A 16838-nucleotide genomic window follows, 5' to 3' on the forward strand; every position below is an offset into this window, starting at 1 on the left:
AAACACAAGGAGCAAGGAGATAGGCCTCTGACAATTCTAAGCGGCTCACGAAGTTTTTCCATAATTGTGAATTCAGGGCACAGTTTTGATACCCAGAAACAAACGGTTTGCAAAAATGCATCTTGGTGCTCTTTTTTCCAAAAGGTTGACGATAACTATTGCTTTGTTAAACTTTATGAATTACATTTCAAAAGAGAAAATACCACTCTAATCCACTTTCTATTGATGACAGCAAGATTAACTGTTGCCTCAAACTCCTGTCCCTCCCACAATGACTAACAAAGTATTCGTAAGTGTTGCCCAGGGATCCACCCGCTCATTAAAAAGGCCCATGTTGCAAATACCAATCTGGAAACCTTCTATTGGCTTCTAGAACAAATACAAATAAGCAGATTATGTCGTTTATCCCCTCTCTCTTTGTATCTGTAGTTAGATGTGTGGAATAGAATGTGATGAAATAGACAGATTTTAAGGAAAGAGTAGCATACAGAAATTTTGCTGCTGAGGAAAATATGCGTTTTAAGGGGTGCAACCACCAATAAAAGGTCCTGCCAGGGGCTGGGAGTTGGAGAGAGTGGGAAGTAATGATTTACTGGGTACAGCGTTTTATTTTGGGCGAATGATCATGGTTATTTTTCATTTGGTTTGGTTTGGATTTGGGTGTTTTAATTAGTAGGTGTTTTAGTATGATTGGATTAGGATTGGATTTAGTAATGAGAAAAAGTTAACTTTAAAAATTTACTTTTAACCATTTAAAAGTGTACGTTTCAGTGATATTAGGTACATTCCTATCATCGCTATCCTCGATGAACATGTTTTGTAAGTGAATAGCGGTGGCGGTTTAACAACATTGAGAATGTACTAAATACCGCTGAATTGTTCACTCTAAAATGGCCAGTTTTATGTGGTGTAAAGTGCACGTCAATTTTTGTAAAAGTGTATGTATGCGGCTGTCGAAATACATGGTTCTATAGTGTACATTCAGCTTGGTGTTCACAGGGTTAACCTGCAACTCCATCATCACAAAATGCCTCATGCATGTTTGCATACTTAAGGTGTTTATACATATTATAATTTTCTCCCCCTTTTTGATAAAACAGGATTTAAGCTAATAAAGGTAACCCAATTACCAGGAAATATAATCCAAGAATATTAAAAATATGTCATTGAATTTTAAATGATTGGTGAACCTAACTACTGGGAATCCAAGATGTGTCCTGAATGTTTAAGTCAATTCCAGTCCTTCAGCTCTGTAATGAACAGCAGTAGGTCTTTCATGCACTGAAACCAATATGATTTTTTCCCTACCTTGCCTGTCTATTTCAGCTGAAAGAAAAAGGGAGGGGGAAAAAACACTCTGATGAAATACTCGACCTTTCTATTTATTGTAGATCACTTCCGAGCTGCTTCGGGCAACTGGCTTCTTGTCCAGGTGTCTTGTTTATCTCTCCCTGTGTTATGGTGATAACCCAACCATTCTGAAATCCCCATCTGCAAAACCAGGTGGGAAACTAACACAGCATTACTCCATTCCTCTAGAGCCCCTTTTTAAAAAGCCTTCGACAGAAATAGATAACCGCCCTTCTCCAAGTCCAGCATAAGGCAGAGATTTCAGAGAAAAATTTCATGTATGGTTAATTCGTCGAACCCCCTTACCCTCCCCAAAGGCCAATGTCTCTCCTGGGGCGTTTGGTATTTCCCTAAACTGAGAGATGGGGGAAAAAATTTATATACACACAACACACAGAGTATCAGAAAAGTAGAAAGAAGTAACTCTGGGCCAGTGCTAAAATCTTGGAGAGAGAGAGAGAAAGAGAGAGAGAGACAGCGCGCGCGTGCCTGAGCACGCGCGCGCGCACACACACGCACACACATACACACACGCAGCCTTAAAGCCTGGTGCCTTCCCTCAGGCTGGTTTTTTCTACTCCCTCTTTTCTGCCTGGCTGCATGTGTTGGGGGAGGGGCCAAAGGCAAAGTTCGCTTTGCTTCCTTTCTTCGCCTGCAACCCCGGCTGGGAGCCCCCGAGTTCCCTCCCCTCCCCTCCCGCCCGCAGCCTAGGAATAGCCCCTTGCATCCCCCCTCCCCCGCGGCTAAATCCTCCATCCTCCCCCAAATCTGATTGATGCCACCGTCGTGGAGTCAGTGCCTTGGAAGAAGTCATCTTGCCATCAAGTGTGAGCAGTGCACCCGGGGGTGCGGGGGGCAGGGCCAGCGGGGGCGGTAATGACACCTCACACCAAACACAAACGACAATTATTAGACTGTATTTAATTTTTAATGAATCATCAAGAGAAATGGGGCCATTTTCGTTTCGTTGGACCCGTCTCCTTTCCATGGGCATCTCTTGGCCGCGCGGACCGTCCCCACCTCCCCGGAGCCTCCCAGCTCTAAGGCGAGCAAGGAGTCCCCAGATAACTATTTAGTATAAACAAACCGTGCGGCTTTAATGGAATTACTTCAGCCTGCTAGTAAATAATTTATAGTAGGCAGTAAATAAAATATGGTTCTATGTCTTTAAAAGAGTTGTCAAGTGGAAAACACTCACCAGAGGGACGTAAACCCCGAAGATTGCCACGCTTACAGACGCCGGCTGGCTCAAAAGCCGGGGCAAGACAACATGTTTTTATACCCCGAAGGAGGGCGTCGGTGCTGCCAGAACCGAGCCGGCAGCTCGCCCCGAAGGTTCCCGCGGGGAGAAGGGAAGAGACACGATGTCTTTTTCACCGAGCTGTGGGGCAAGTGATTAAAATGCAAAGGAAGGGGGCTGCACGTTCAGAATAATACCTTACATGTGAAAGCCTAGCCGCTTTCAAATTCGTTGTCGCGCTTAATCCTTGCCTCCACTCCCCCAGTAGAAGCAGGCCGGGCCCATGATTCCCATTTTGCGGATGGGTACAAAAAAGGCTCTGAGGCTAAGGGACGGCCTCCAGCTCTGCCTGCTGGGGACCACTAAGTAGGGCACGGGAGTCCAGGGGTCTTTGCAAGCCCTGCCCGCGCAGTTGTGGCTCCCCGCGGCTCCCCCAGGAGTAGCTGCTGCCCTCCACCACACACGCTCACGCGGTCCAGCCCAGCACACTTGCCTCCTTTTACAACCCTTCGGAGTCTCTTCTGTTTTCCGTGACCTAAGGACCCTCTAAATAAATTTTCTGCCCCCCTTTTCCCCACATCATCCCCCCTGGAAGGCGCATCCCCAGTTCGGAGAGGACAGATTTATGAGCGTCTCCTCAAGGTTACCCCCAAGACAACCTTGACCATGAAACCAGAATCTTGAACACTTGACCTAAATTTCCAAGGGCATCTGTTTCCGTCTGTAATTGTCACCAGGCTTCATTTGAAATTCGATCCTGTGTCACTAATGGTATTAACAGGAGCTGAGGTCCAGCCTTCCAACGGGAGACTGTTGCATATGATTTTACTTCCAAACGAAAGTAAATCAGTTTCTATAAACCTGCAGCAACCCCCTCCCCGAGTACAATAAAACTGTTGTCGCAATCAATAAATCTCTGGTTTGGAGCAATGAAAATTAGATAACTGTTCTCTCTTTCTGTCTCTCCCCCGCCCTCATAAGACAAAGCCACTATTCAAAGAACGGGGCGTCTTGTTAACCATTTCTGCAGTCCCTCGCTGTACCCGGCGCCTTTCAGACACGCACCTCTCAGTCATCGGAGAGAACCAGACGTTTAATTATGGTGACTTTTGTTCGATCATTACGGATAATAAAGGCAACCTTTTTGCTAGATACAATTATAACGCAAGCTGCTTCAACACCTGCACGGATCGCATTTGTCTCCAGCGTGTTTTCTCTCTCCTACTCTAAACTGCCTTTGAATTTCTCCTCCTTTTCTGACCAGAAGATTTAATATGTTGCTAGAGATAGATTTCACGAAAACGCGTTGTCCCTTCTGTAGCTACATCTGCTCCGACCTATTAGGAAAAGTAAGACATTTTGATACTAATTGCAAATAAATTGTGATGTGTTCACCGAGTAATTGATTTAATGAAGTTCATATGAAACTCCTGAGATTGGCCAAGTGAAAGGCCCCCTGGTGTGTCTATTGTGGAGGGAAAGGAAGGTTGGTTTTTCGTTTTCTTTCTCTCTAAAAAAAAAAAAAAAGATAGAGGTGGCGTGGCGGGGGAGGGGGGTGAGGAGGGGGGTCGGCACAGATGTTACCTCCGCAGCCGGCGCGGTGGCGGGAAGGAGCAGCCGGGATCGCGCCTCCCGCCCGCCCGCCGCGATCCCTCAGTCCCGTCAAACTAAGCGCAGGCGGCCGTGCCCCGACAGGGCCCTGGTGGCCGGATGAGTGCAGTTCAGTGGCAGGCGCGGGCCGCCGGCGTCCTCGGAGCTACCGAGGTTGCGTGGGGTCCTGCGGCTAGGCTCTGTTCCCCGCTTCCCGTCGTGCTCGGCCTCTCAACCCCTTTCTCGGCCCAAAGGCTAGAGGCCAGCAGGCTGGGGGGTCAGGAGGGGGCACCAGGCGGCTCTGTCCTCAGCCCTGGCCCCCAGGCCGCAGCCCCGGCGAGAGTCTCGGTGGCTAGTACACGCCGCCGCCCGTGCGGGCCGTGGGCTCGGGGGTGAGGGGCCTAGGCCCCCTACAGACCGGAATCAAGAATCCGGACGACCAAGCCGCTTTCGGCGTTCAGGCGGGGTTTTCTTTTCAACCTTTTCTAGCCAGATACATCGGCAAGTTCAGGGGCTGGGGCTTGCGGCAGAAAGGGAATACGAATTTTCCCAGCACCTGCTGTACGCCAGACCCTGAGCTTCACAATTAGCTGCCCCTCTCTGAGCAAAGGGTACGCTCCCCCTAAACAATCAGAAACTGAGGCCGCAAGGACCCTTGGCAGCAACTTGCCAACAAAGTCCCGGCTAACCCGGGCCACCCGCGGAGCCTGGCTCTTTGGGAAGAAGAAGGCAAGTTATCACAAAACCTCTCCCAGTTTGCCCCCCCGACCTCAAATACTCTCCTGGGTGACTCAGTGCGGGGAGCGTGGGGTACAGGGCAGAACCGACCGCAGGGCCCGGCCCTTATCTCTGAGCTGGCGGCACACAGTCCGCGGCTCGAGGGTGGCATTTTTGTTTCGTTTCGTTTTAAAGAAAGAAGAGCTCGTTTGAATAATCAGAGCCCAAGCTGAGCTACCGGCTGGCTCCAAGTTCCTCGGAGTTGCCCTGCTGGTGAACTTTCCCCGACCGGCTCCCTCCGGGTCCGGGAGCCGCTAATCTGGGTCCCCGAGCGCCAGCGGGCCACGGCGGGGTCGGGGGAACAGCGCGCTGGGCCGCGACCCGCGAGCCCCGGGGGCAGCGGCGACGGGTGGCCCTCCCGGCCCCTCCGCCCCAGGGGGAAGCCGCGCCAGCTCCGCGCGCCAAGCGGACCGCCCGCCGCGCGCAGGCCGGTCCCCACCCTCGGAGGAGGCGACGAGTTTAAAACCCCAGCGGAGGCAAACGGTCAGCCCCGGGGTCGGACCGCGGCCACGTTCTCTGCCCACGAGTCAACACCCGGTGCGAAACCAGGCGCCGAAATCGGCTCTTCGCTTCCCCCCCTCGACATTTCCGAATGGGTGGCGCTCCACGGTCGGCCCGGAGCGCCTGAGAGGCGAGCGGACCCCGCCTGGGCCGGGGCCGCCGAAGGGCCCCCTCGTCCGCGGGCGGCACCGGGCACTTCCGGGGAAGCGCCGCTGCCCGGCTGCAGTCTCGGCCGGCCCGGCGCAGGCCCACCCCTGCGGGGGCTCTCGCTCGGCCGCATTCGTTGCTCAGGCCCCAGCACCTCTCCGTTTGCCCTTGGTGGGGCCCTTTCCCGCATTTTGGGGGGCGCAGAAGGAAGGGGGCTGGCCCACCTCGCCCCGGAACGGGGGAACCCAGCTAGGAGCCCCTGTCCCGGGCTCAGCATTTCTGGGACCCAAGAGGGACCGTTTGGCCCTCTGGAGCTCCTCCCCCCACCCCCGGGCCGCGGCGATGGTGAACTGGGAGCAACGTTCTCCTGTCCAAGGTCACGAGCACACAATGCCGGGCCGCGAATCGCAGCCCCCGCCCCCACCCCCCGGGCTTCGGCCGAGCGGCCGCTCGAGGGCCCGGGGCGTCGAGGAAGGGGTGGGCTCCGGCGCCGCGGGGCTGGGAGGACTGGGGCCCGGGCCGCAGGGGTCTTCGGGATTGTGGAGGGAGGCGCGGGATGGGAGAGAGAAGTTCGGATTTGAGCCGCCTGCCCCCCCCAGGATTGTTTCGGGATGACCTTTTCTTTCCAATACGCGGGCACCAGCAGCTGATGATCTCGGGCAAGGGGCATGCATGTGGCCATTGTGAACATTTTTCACATTCCTGGGGCCCGGGGAAGATTGACAGGGGCCTTGGAAGACGTGGGAGCCGCGGCGTCCCGCTTAGTTTGAAGTTGCAGCCTGCGCGCCCCAGGACTTTCCCCCTCCCGGGCTCGGAGGGCCCCAGCACGCAGCTGCACCCCGGGCCCAGGCGGCCCCCTACCCCCACCCCCCGCTGCAGCGCCCCCTACGGCCGGGAGGTGGGACCGGCGGGCGCGGGGAGCCCGGGGTCCCGGGGTGGGGGCGGGAAGCTCGGTGCGCGCCGGCCCCGCCTGAGAAGCGGTCACCCGCGGGGGCTTGGCATCTGAAAGTGCGATTTGGGTAGCTGGGAGTGGAGATTTACGATCCTGGAGGACAGAGCGTGAAAGGGGTATCATCATCAGTTTTGACTGAAAGAAAGAAAACATATCTTTAACAAAAAGAAGGGCCCTTGCCATTCACCCGCGTTGTTAGGACAACGTGAACTATCCTTGAAATGATTAGTTCCACTTCAAAGGAATTTACATTCAACAGTGAAAACTCAGCCTCTTTTTATTTATTCGAAAAGACTTTTCACTACGGCGAGTCATATGTTCGGTCCTTCTATTTATTTTTCCGCATTCACGGTGCACTTGTATTAAATCAACACAGAGAGCCGCACAACGCACTCATTATGCGGACCAGCCCGGGTTCCGGGACCCAGAGCTACAGGTAGACAGGGCGGGGGAGAGGGTGCTGGGCTTGAGGTCTGGGGCCACGCAGGCGCCCTCCAGGCCCGGAGGATGGGGTGGAAAGTGAGGGAAGTAGGTCTGCCGAGAGGAAAGCATGTTCCCGAAAAAACCTGACCCCAGCCCAACCGAAGCACAGTAACGCCCGATCTTGAGCGCTTGGTACAGCGCCGTGCACGCTTCACGCGTCCTGCGAAGAAAGTGGACGCAAAGTTCCCAGCGACACCCCAGGAGCATCTGTTAAAAACCAATCGGGTTGGCACAAGTTTGCCAGGTCCAATTCAAGCCGATCTCCACAAATTGAGGAGACAAACCCTATCTCTTAGTAGCCTGGGACGTTTGCTGGCACACACTCCCAGGGCCCCCACGTCCACGCTCCCCCCACCCCCACCCCGGGCCTCCACTTGTCGCCAAATCCAGGAAACCTCTGATCAAAGAAAGAGAAACAAAAAATTTAGGAGTGGCGCGTCGTCGGGGCTGGGTGCCACCTCTCCTACCGACCCCGAAGCACTTCTGGGCAGTGGCTAGGATAAGATTCCAGCCCTCCAGAGACCGCAGCCACGGCTCTCGGCTCTCGCTTCCTCTCATCCCCCACCCGAGCCCCCTCATCCCCAATCCCCACTCCAATCTGCTCTTTTCTTCAGCCCCGGGGCTGAGTTTTCCTCCACGAGAACAACCATACCAAACTTTCTCTTGGTGATCTTTTTCAGCTTCTACTTAAAGAGGAACGAATCTGTGTTGGCCGTAGTATTCAAGAGTTTGTCCTCCATTTCCTACCACGTCTTGATTCAACACCGCCCACCCCCCAGAAAAAACGGAACCGGTTCCTTGAACTACTGTCAACATGATTCTAACACTTGTCTTTTCTAATCGGGTTTTGGGGTCTCCTTCACTAGATTCAGAAACAGGAATACAGGCTGCGTGCGAGGCAATGAGTTAAAGGCGGTGGCCTCTGCCACTATGGCAACAAAGGTGTGAGTGGGGAAGGCCCTCATTTTCCTGTCTTTGCACAAGATCTTTTGGGTGGAATGAGAACTGGGGTTTTGTTCCTGTCTGTCCTTCCTCCTGGATTTATTTCACCCTGGTCTGGCACTTCCTTTTGTTTCTCTTCTCCAAACCTCAAGCTTATCCTGAGGCCTCCCCTGCACCTCCCCTTCCTGCTCGAAAGCTCTGAGACGGCTTTGCTGGCCTCTCATCTCCTGCCCCTTTATGGGCCATGCAACTACACGGTTGAGTCAGAACCGCAAGCGGAGTTCTGGATGTGCTGACCCGCAGGTGGCTTAAGAGAATGTGCAATCATGAGACTCCAACCCCCTTCCCCACCCCCAAGTAGATCTATGCTTTAATCCTAACGTTGAACTCCTGGAGACTTCCCAACCGGCTGGTGTTTGTCCTGTGGTGGCATCAACACTTGACTGCAAACACATTCCAGTGTCCATCCGGGTGGGGCTTCCTTGGAGGGGCCTCTCTTATCTCAGACGGGAAAGAAAGGAAGGAGGGAAGGAGGGAAGGACGGAGGGAAGGAAAGAAAGAGGGAGGGAGGGAGAGAGAGAGAAAGAGAAAAAAAAGAGAGAGAGGACTTGGAAAAGGAGAGGCCCCAGCAGAAAGCAATACTGGGAGGGCGCTGGGAGGCCTCCAGCTGAAAAGGCCAGAGAATGAGAGGCTCAGGTCTCCCAAGGCAACTCTGGTGGGGGGAGGGCAGGAGGAGGCGTGTGAGAAAAGTGACAGATCCTAAAGCACACCCCAGGAGACCCGGGGATCTAGGAAGGACTCAAAATGTATTTCTAATTACTTTTCATGCTCCCAGGAAAGGGGCTCCTTTTAAGTTCTGTTTTAAAAGCTTCTTATTGTGCTGGGTTGTAGTCCACAATTGGAAAGCGCTGTTGATACATTTTAACTTTGTTGTACTGGGTGAGAGGATGGCAAATGCTAGAAATGCACCTCTCGGGCTAATTCTGTACAAAATCAGAACCTGGACATTTCTTTAATAGTCGTTCTCCCATTTTAAAAACCGACGAAGAGTGTCAAGGACATTGATTTGACCCCCAAAAATGTATAGATTCTCTGGAAGGGGTAAGGGGACTCTCATTCATGTCTCGTTTCTGTTTATCTCTCAGGTGCCTTGAGGCTCCAAAAGTCCGAGTGTGGATTGTGCAGACATGAGTGCAGAGCAGACATCCGGTCAGCAGAGGGCACACTCGTCACTGTCAAACTCCATTTCCAGATTTGGAGGTGACAATGGTACGTGGGGGCAGGAATGGTGGGCCTAAGCTCCTTGGAATGGGGCTCCGATGGAGATCTAGGAGAGGAGCATAAACGACTGTTTCTTGCAGGTTAAACACAAAGAGAACAAGAGAGGACATGTTGCTCCGTTTTACACCCATATAGAGTTTCTGAAAAGTAAGAGTATCACAGGACTGGAAAAACGGCCTTTAAAATCTTGATTAGATGGGCATGAGGTTGGTCAGAGAATTTCCACTGAATGCAGACCCGACGTTTGCTGTCTGGCCATGATACCTTGAAATGCTTAGGCCTTCTCAAAACCAGGAGGCGGGTGGAAATGCTGTAAAGACCACTGGATGTGCCACTGAAAGCCCTTGGTTCTAGGACCTTCCAGTGAGTTCTTAGGCAAGTCTCTTCCCCTCTCTGAGTTTCTGAGTCTTCACCTGCAATATAAAAGCAAAGACGGGGAACGAGATCGTCTCGAAGGTCCCTTCCTGCTCCAACGGGACGCGATTCTGGGAAGAGAATAAAATTTGAGCCCTCTTAGAATTTAATCCTCATATTCTAGCGTCCTCAAACCATGGTTTCTAAAAGAGTAACAGGCAGGCAGGGGTGAAGGTGGCAAGCAACACTGACCACCGTGATACTAACTTTTCGCATCATCCAGCCTGAGAGCTTTCTGGAGAACACGACTCGCTCAGAGGCTCCCAGGCAGGACTCAGGCAGCGCGCGGGGAGTTGCAGGTAGAGATTCTGGAGAAAACTAAAGCCAGAGACCAGGGTACTGTTCTCAAAGGGCAGACTCGGGTCCTGGGACCAGGCCAGAAGACGAAAGCGGGAGTGGGCCCACTGGGTTCCATCTAGAGGCCTTTGGGAGGCCTCAGATTCAAGAATGCCATTGTCACTTCTTTTGACAAATGTGTGCTCCTCGGGGCTTTTCAACAGCGAAGGTTTGGTTTTCCTCTGCTGAGAGACTTTGACGCGGATTTGAACACCCAAAGCAGTGGCTCGAACTGGGCTTTCGCGTGTTTGTCTAGAGTGCAGAGTAGACTTGTTTACCACAAAGAGTACAGCCGCCGCTGATTCTGTTATTCCGCTCTTAATTGGCATGAAACTTCTAAAACCGACAATGACAAAGACATGTACAGCTGTGATGTGCCCTTGCGCCCTGGCTGAGCGGCTGAGGACATGCCCTGAATAGGCAAAATCATGAAATCCTTGAAGGCCTGAGGTCTACTGTGTTCTGGAACCTGCCTCCCGCCCCCCCAACCCCCATCCCCTCCACCGCACTTGCCAGCCTTATGGGGCCAAGCTGAGGGCTCATGCGCGATGAAGCTACAGCTGGGGAAGCCTGGCTGTTGGCAAAGTTCGGGGTCTGGGAGGAGCTGCTCTCCTTCCCCTTAGGCCGGCGCTGTCCCGTGTGGTGGTCACTGGCCACATGTGGCTCTTGAGCCCTTCAAGAGTGGCGAGTCAGATTGAGGTAGGCCCTAAGCGAAAAATGCACAGCAGATTTTAAAGGCCTAGTACAAAAAAAGAATGCTAAATATCTCATTAATAATTTTCATATTTCACATGTGGAAATGATTCTGGGTTAAATACAATATATTATTAAAATTACTTTCAGCTGTGCCTTTTTATTGTTCTTCAGTGGGGCTACCAGAAAATAGCAGTTACACATATAGTTCACGGTGGCGCCTCAAATTCTGTCTCGATTGGGCAGCGCTCCCTAGACAGTTGGCAAAGAGGTCCTCAACACGGACTCTGGGCCCCGCACTAGAACAGACCGTGTTTGCTAGCTTTGCGTGTCTCTGGAGCCACGTACAGGGCCTGATATTACTCTCGAATGGACGGATGCCCACTCTTGAATGGACGGATGCCCCCTCCCGCACCCCAACCCTAGGCATCACTGACTTTGTAAGAAATAGCCAAGGCGGCCGGCTTTGCCCAAGCAGCTCCGCCAAGCCCTTGCACGGCTGTAAGTGAAAAGAGCTGGGGGAATTGAAGGAGCCCCTCATTCACCATGCAGTTCGGCCAGCCACTCACGAGCTGTGTGACCTTGAGCAAGTCACATCTCTCCTGACGTCCTTTCCTTCCTCGGGATAGCAAGAAGGTCAGGCCAGACAGTGGCTCCGGGCTCTTGCTTCTGCCTCTCCTCCCTGTGCCCCAGGCGATGCTGGGACTGTCTTTCTCCTGCTTTTGTATTGCTCTGCTCTGCCCGTGGGGTTGCTGGCGGTCCGAAATGAGCAAGGACGAAGAAAAGCTTTCCCATCCTGGAAGTGATCACAGAGCAGGCATGGGAGGGACCGGGCCTCCTTGTCCCCCTTCACTTTGGACACTCAGGCACCAGTAAGGGACAGTGCTGGCAGATGAGAAGCCCAAGCGTTAGAGCCGTGGGGACCTGGGGCAACAGCCCAGCGGGACATTTCAAGGCGGCCGGCACACTCTCAGTTTCCCTCGCTAGCATTTGCTAACCTCTGGCGCTCTTAAAATTCCCCCTAGGGGTGCCGGGGTGGTGCAGTCTGGGAAGCTTCCCACTCTTGATTTCGGCTCAGGTTGTGATCTCAGGGTAGTGAGATCGAGCCCCGCGTCAGGCTCTGCACTCAGCACGGAGTCTGCTTGAGGCTCTCTCTCTCTCTCTCCTTCGGCCCCTCCCCACCCCCCCCTCTGTAAAATAAATAAATCTAAAACCAAAATTCCCCCTAAAGTTAGGGGCTCCGTAGTGCCAGTTCGAAGCATTTGCTCATCTAGCTGTTGAATGGGAAGGAAAAGTCCCTAGATCAGGGGTCCTAAACCCAAGTGCCTTCCCAGAGCCGAGGCCGGGAACATCGGAGGGCAGGATGGGTGAGCATGAGGCAATCAGGAGTGGTAGGAGCTGGGTCAAACCGGACTGCCTGTTCAGGCTGAGGACATTCAAAGTCTTCTTCCTTTTTTAAAACGCAGTGCTCTAATGACCAAACAGAACACCGCTCTGGGCTGCATTTGACTCCTATCCACTGCACTTCAGACCTCGCCATCCTGTCTCGCGTATCTGTTGTCTAGGTTCTGACTAGAGTCTTTCTAAATTCTAGATTTTCTTTCACCGTGGTGGATGCCATGCAAAACAGTGTCTATTTAAAGTCCCAGTTCCAATCAACATGTGCAGAGCTTCCCTTCCTCCCTCTCCTCTCGGTTCCCAGAAACCCCCTGTTCTCCTCCACCCTGGGCGCCTCCATTCCTTGCAGGGGTCGCTCGAGCATTAGTTATGTTTAAACTTCAAACCAAAGCAAAGAGTCTTCGTGAGATTTGCACCGTTTTAAATCGGATTACAAATTTTCTACAGATTTGCCCCCAAACTTAAAATACTAGTATTGTATACACATAAGCTGAGCTTCCTGATAACTTGGCATTTCTTCTAATGGGAAGAATCACTCTCAATGCGTCCAGGCCGCCGTGGAGCTGGAAGGGCCTCGGAGGCCATCTTGCCAGGCCCCATCTGCCCCTCAATGGCATCCTTCCACGGGCTGAGGGGAAAAGATGCCTTCACATTGGAATGACCTCAATACACACAGCCATCACTCCTCTGTCACCCTGCACTGTCACCACCGGGAGACAATGAGCACCCTGAAGACAGGGCCTGTGTGTCTTGGCCATCCTGTAGCCCCGGCACCCAGGGCCACATGCGGCGTTCCAAGTTGACTGAACTGAACGGTCGCTCTGGACAGTCGTGGAACGGGACTGGCTCCTTCTCTAAATCCTCTTTTCCCCATTCATTTATTTCTTTAGCACACATCCATTACAAGTGTGTTTCCTGCTATGAAAACGGAAAGGGGAAAATATTCAAGCAGCTGCTTTGCCTGACAATCTTTTTGAGGAAAGACTAACACCCTGAGTATCATTTGTCCAGTGCCTGCTATGTGCCGGGCACCCCTCTAGGCACCAAGGATGCCTGGTGAGATGACAGACAGTCCCAGCTCTCCCGGAGCTCTCGACTGACGATGGCAAAGGCTGGGTTTTGGCGAAGCTCAGACCTCACTTCTTGGAGGAAGCCTTCCATGGCTCCCGAGCCCCCTCCCCGGTGTGCAATTTGCGCACCCCTGGCCACAGCCCTTGTGACTCCATATTCTAGCTGCCTGTCGACTTGAAGGTCTCCCGGTGCAGACTCTGAGCCGCCCGCAGGCAGAGAGACCCAGGCTTCATCACCGCTGAATCAGGGCCTAACACGGTTCCTGCCACAGAAGTGGCGTGCAATGTAAGTGTGCTGAATTAGAAAACGACCGAGGAGACTTAAGGATAGTAGACTCAGGATAATCTGTAGTTTCATAAACTGAGGAAGATCACCAAACAGTGGGTTGCTAGAAGTCAAAGGAAAGAACATCTTGGTTCTGGGGTGACGTAGGGCCCATGCTAGGGTCTGCTCTCACCACCTTCGTTTGAGCATTTCATTTGAGTAGGCCGTGGAGCCCAATAACATTGCCATTCAGTGGAAAACCACTAGATTTCGGAGGAGGTGGTATGTCGAAGCAGAAGTATAAGAATATCCTTGGAGTATATTTCTTTCGCCTTTCCTGGGTTTGAACTTTTTTTCTCCTTGTCTTTTTTCCTGTTTTCTTCTTTTCTTTGCAGGGGGCAGGTGTGGAGTTTTTAAAACCCAGTGCACAGCTTTTTAATTTAAAGGCAACTGTTGGGGATTGAGCAGTATTTTTCCATTTGTACTGATAAGAAATTCAAGTCCATTTAGATTCCTATCCTTCCTTTAAAAAAAAAATACAGCTTTTATGACTTTGTTCCAATCTCTTTGTCTGCCCCTGGCGCATCCATATTTTCTAGGCTAGCACCGTCCTAACCTCAAATACAACACATTTTGGAGAGCATCTTATGCTGGGACAGTGCCTGAAGCACGTCCTGTTCCCCCATAACATTTCTGGAGAATGGTTTTAAATGCAATGCACCCTACCCTGAACAGCCCTTCGTCTCTCAGCCCCTTCCTTGTTACCATTCACTCAATAAGCGTCAAGGATTGATGACTTCACCAGGCTGATGCAAAGGGTCCTGTAAAACGCTTCCTGTTTTCTTTCCTGCAGGCATCCCTTTCATTCTGTGTTTTTCCAGAGCCCTGAACTCTGCACTCCAGCAGATCGCAGTCTGCATTTTGCAGCTCTGGGGCTGGGTCGTCCATGACACCCAGGGCCCCCCCCCCCCGCCCGGCCCCCAGTCAGGGCACTGTGTGAAGAAGGAGCCCTTTGAGTGGTGGGTTGGGGCCTTGGCGGGGAAGCTCCCTCTTCAGTGGTCACAACGCACCTCATTAAGCATTCTTTTCTGCCCCATTTTCTCCAGCGAGGAGGCTTGGGGTCTGTCATGTTGGAGGACTGCTGCGAATGGAATACTTTCTGTCTGGACCTGCCCCGTGAATCCCCGAGGCATTCCCCCCGGCCACGTGTTCGTTCCCAGCTGACTGAGCTCCTGTCAGCTGAGGAGTAAGTTCCAAGTAGTTCCAGCCTGAAGTGCAGTGGTTGGCGTGACCCCGTGACCCCGGCTGACAGGGCTGCTATGGGAAGGGTTCGGGCCATTCCTCCGTCTCCTTCCCTCTTGCCCTCTCCCTGCACACTTCTTGGGCCAGGGAAGCACGAAAAGGGGATCCCTTATTTCTAGGAAATAGAGGGGTATGTGTATGTGTGTGTGTGTGTGTGTGTGTGTGCGCCCGCACGCTTGGCGGGGGGGGGGGGCAGGAAGGAGGCAATACAAATCAACCTAAGATTGTCTGGCCTCATGTCTTCATTTGAATATGTGCAAGGAAAAGTTGGAAGAACAAGTCTTGCGACTGCCAGCTCTGTCTTCCCGCTGGAGTTCTACAGTCCAGGCCGGAGCACCTGCTGCGTGTCCCGCTCTGTGCCTGGTACACAAGGAGACTTAGCAGACAACACCCTTGCCCTCGAGCTGAGGCCCCTCTTTCTTTGGCTCTGGGAGGCCTTGCGGGAGCAGTCTAGCCTTGAGGCCTCTAGTTCTTTCCTTCAGCTCACGTCTCAGGGTGGGTCCTTCGGGAAGCAGATTCGGAGAAAGAGAACACAATAGATGTCTGAGTGGGCTCCCTCGGGATTAACATCTGGGGGAGGCAGGGAGAGGAAGCGGGCTTAGGCCGAGGGAGATGCGCTGGGACGCAGGCCCCGTGATTGCTCCGCCATTAATAAACTGAGGAAGATCACCAAACAGTGGGTTGCTAGAAGGAAAGAACATCTTGGTTCTGGGGTGACGTAGGGCCCATGCTAGGGTCTGCTCTCACCACCTTCGTTTCAGCATTTCATTTGAGTAGGCCGTGGAGCACAATAACATTGCCATTCAGTGGAAAACCACTAGATTTCGGAGGAGGTGGTACGTTGGTGCGGGAGCAGTCTAGCCTCACCCTAATTCAAAATCTTAACGGCCCTGTCGTGATCCTCTTCTTACACGAATTTTCGGAGCACTTGGCACTGTTGACCAACTTCTCTGGCTTCCAAACCTCCCTTCACTTCTGCTGCGGCTGACTTTTACCTTCGAAGCCATCGCTCTGTCTTCTTCATTGAACCATTCAATTGCAGGTGCTGTTCCCCCGCCCCCCGCTGTCCTAGTGCCCCTCCACAGTGTCCCCCGTGCTCTCTTTCTCTGCTTCTGCCTGCACATGCCAGTGATCCCGTGGCTCCCCAGCCGCATCTCGCTGCTGAGCTCCAGCTGTCTTTCCAAGCGACCACTAGATATCCACACCACGACTGGCAAACTCAACCTGCCCATCTTTGTCAGCTTGGGCTGCCAAAACAGAAGACCTCGGGCCGGGTGGCTTAAGCAGCAGAAATGTGTTTCCTCACAGTTCTGGAAACTTGAAGCACAAGATCAAGGTGCCAGCGGGGTCGGTGTCTGGTGAGAGTTCTCTCCTCGGGGTGAAGACTACCACCTTTCTGCGGTGTCCTCACATGGCCCCTTCCTGTGCACACATGGAGAGAGAGAGAGAGAGAGGGAGATCTCTGGTGTCCCTCCGTCTTCTGATAAGGACACCAGTCCTTATGTCACCTACGGGTGACACAAGGACACCTGTATGATGTCATTTAGCCTTAATTACCCCCCTAAAGGTCCTTATCTGCAAATATAATCACATTGGCGGTTAGGGATTCAGCAGATAAATTTTGAGGGGAGACACAAGTCAGTCCAAAACACTGTCCTAAAATGAACGCTTCATCTTACTTTGCCTCTCTCTGTCCCTCAGACTTGCCGTTCCTCTCTTTCCCTGTCCGTAAGCCAGCCCACCCAGGGGCTCAAGCCAGAAGTTTGGGACTCATCTTCGCCTTATCCTTTTCCCTCACCTTCTCTATCCCAGACGTAGTTTTCATCTATTGCTGCGTAACGAATTATCCCGGAACTTACCATCTTGATGTAGTAAACACTTAATATCTCACTCAGTTCCTGTGGGTGAGGAATCCAGGAACAGCTTAGGTTGGGTGGTTCTGGCTTAGAGTCTCTCATGAGGTTGTGGTCAAAATGTTGGTGAAGCAGTTAGAATGGCAAAAATTAACAAGGCAGGACACAAGAAATGTTGGAGAGGATGTGGAGAAATGGGATCACTCTTACACTGTTGGTGGGAATGCAAGTTGGTACAGCCACT

The sequence above is a fragment of the Ursus maritimus genome (genome assembly GCF_017311325.1).
Source record: "Ursus maritimus isolate PB19 chromosome X unlocalized genomic scaffold, ASM1731132v1 scaffold_X1, whole genome shotgun sequence".
Taxonomy (NCBI): Eukaryota; Metazoa; Chordata; class Mammalia; order Carnivora; family Ursidae; genus Ursus; species Ursus maritimus.